Raw genomic sequence first — 2,500 nt, 5'->3', positions numbered from 1 at the left:
GATAGGCAGATTGGATTTGCAGTTGGGGGTAAAGATGGGGACATTTGTAATAAGATCAAGTCTGGGGGCCCAGGAGTCTGAGACATTGACATTTCATCTCTGTGAGCTTCCTGATCACCGGTGGGGGCCCAAAGTAAAGGTGAATGCTAATCCAAGGCCAGGCCGTGCCTTTGCGGCTATGGTAATGAGAGGTCCTGGGTGATACTATCATGCTAATTAGGGTTAGCACCTGGAGAGGCATTTGAAAGGCAGTGTTATGCTGATGAAATCAGGGCTGGGGAACTTCCAGGCTGATTCCTGGAACATGCTGTGCTTTGATTTAGTTTGTCTCCACCTCTGTGTATCCCTCCCCCCTTGAAACGTATAAGCTGCGCCGAGCTGAGTCATAGTCAGACTTGGATGACTACAGCGGCGCATTGGCGAGTTCTCAGTAAAGAGGAACTTCGGCCGGAGAGATATGCCAACTGTCTCCGGTCTCTGCTTCGACAGAGGAAAACGTTTCCAACACGACCCTAGCTCCAAACCCTAAGCATAGGCCAGACGGGGCGACCATAGCTCCGAACCATAAGCGTAGGCCAGACGGGGCGACCATAGCTCCGAGCCTAGGACAAGGGCGACAAGGGTCAGCCTCCGCCCGGGGCCTACGCATAGGCCGCAGTGACGAAATTTATAAATTGTTCAGTCTAGCTTCCAACATGACAGTATATGAACTGAGAGAGATAGGCAGATTGGATTTGCAGTTGGGGGTAAAGATGGGGACATTTGTAATAAGATCAAGTCTGGGGGCCCAGGAGTCTGAGACATTGACATTTCATCTCTGTGAGCTTCCTGATCACCGGGTGGGGGCCCAAAGTAAAGGTGAATGCTAATCTCAAGGCCAGGCCGTGCCTTTGTCGCTATGGTAATGTGAAGGTCTGGGTGATACTATCATGCTAATTAGGGTTAGCACCTGGAGAGGCATTTGAAAGGCAGTGTTATGCTGATGAAATCAGGGCTGGGGAACTTCCAGGCTGATTCCTGGAACATGCTGTGCTTTGTTTAGTTTGTCTCCACCTCTGTGTATCCCTCCCCCCTTGAAACGTATAAGCTGCGCCGAGCTGAGTCTTAGTCAGACTTGGATGACTACAGCGGCGCATTGGCGAGTTCTCAGTAAAGAGGAACTTCGGCCGGAGAGATATGCCAACGTCTCCCGGTCTCTGCTTCGACAGAGGAAAACGTTTCCAACACGACCCTAGCTCCAAACCCTAAGCATAGGCCAGACGGGGCGACCATAGCTCCGAACCATAAGCGAAGGCCAGACGGGGCGACCATAGCTCCGAGCCTAGGACAAGGGCGACAAGGGTCAGCCTCCGCCCGGGGCCTACGCATAGGCCGCGGACTCTGCCAATATGTCCCAGAGGCGAATGGCCACTGCGGGGCCTCCAGCCCGGGCAGAGGGGAAGCCTCCCCGGCAGCCCCATTAACGCCTAATTGGCCAGGCGGCCCCGTCTACACTTAGTTGAGCTGGCGGCCTCATTTACATTAAGTGGACCCGGCGGCCCCATTCACACCTAGTTGATCAGGCGGGCCCGTTCACACCTAGTTGATCGGGCGGGGCCATTCGCACCTGGTTGATCGGGCGGGCCCGTTCGCACCTAGTTGACCGGGCGGCCGCATTCACAAGTACCGCAGTGGGCGGCCTCGTTTACATTCAGGGGACCTGCCGGCCCGATTGACGTCTAGTTGATCAGGCGGGCCCGTTCGGACCTAGTTGACCTGGGGGCGGCCGCATTTACATGTAGCGCAGCGGGCGGCCGCATTTACATTAACCCTCTACCGCACACAATTTGATGGTACATGATAAGAAATTATTCCACATCACTTATTGGTTAATTTTGGGACATTTTATTGATTATGTATGTACATATTTATTTCACCGCCCCCCTCTCCAAATGATCTTTTGTTGCCTAAGGGCAAAGTTGTGCAACACTGATACAAAACCACAGAGAAAATTATGTCTTCATAGATCATAATACAATGCTCAGAGAGCAATGCAAAGTAACAAAATTTTTGATGGCTTCCCATCGTGCAAGAGGCATAACATCAGCAACATGTGCAATGTGGCTACTATGGCTCCAGAACATGCGAGTAGCTGGAAGACCAAATATTGACATATGGAGCACAGTGGCAAAGAACTGTTCAAGTTCTTGAACAGTAAGGTTAAGTGGCTTGCACAGGAGAGGTAATGGTGTGACATGTTTTCCATCGAGGGGTCTTGGAAGAACTACTGTCATCTTCAGGCAGACTGTCATCGTCATGTTCCTCTTCATCACTGGTGTATTGATCGTCTATAAATATATATACATATACGTCAACAAAAATACATCAATCACAACTAAAGCTTACATGACTGTATTGGATACCCTGTCTGCTGCACACACCTTTATTTCATTTGAATGACATCTAAAAATTTATCAACACATTTGATTTGTTTATGCAAATGAGTTCAATGACAACCAGA

Source organism: Paramormyrops kingsleyae, unplaced genomic scaffold, assembly GCF_048594095.1.
Source record: "Paramormyrops kingsleyae isolate MSU_618 unplaced genomic scaffold, PKINGS_0.4 ups32, whole genome shotgun sequence".
Taxonomy (NCBI): domain Eukaryota; kingdom Metazoa; phylum Chordata; class Actinopteri; order Osteoglossiformes; family Mormyridae; genus Paramormyrops; species Paramormyrops kingsleyae.
This window is presented reverse-complemented; position numbering follows the sequence as displayed.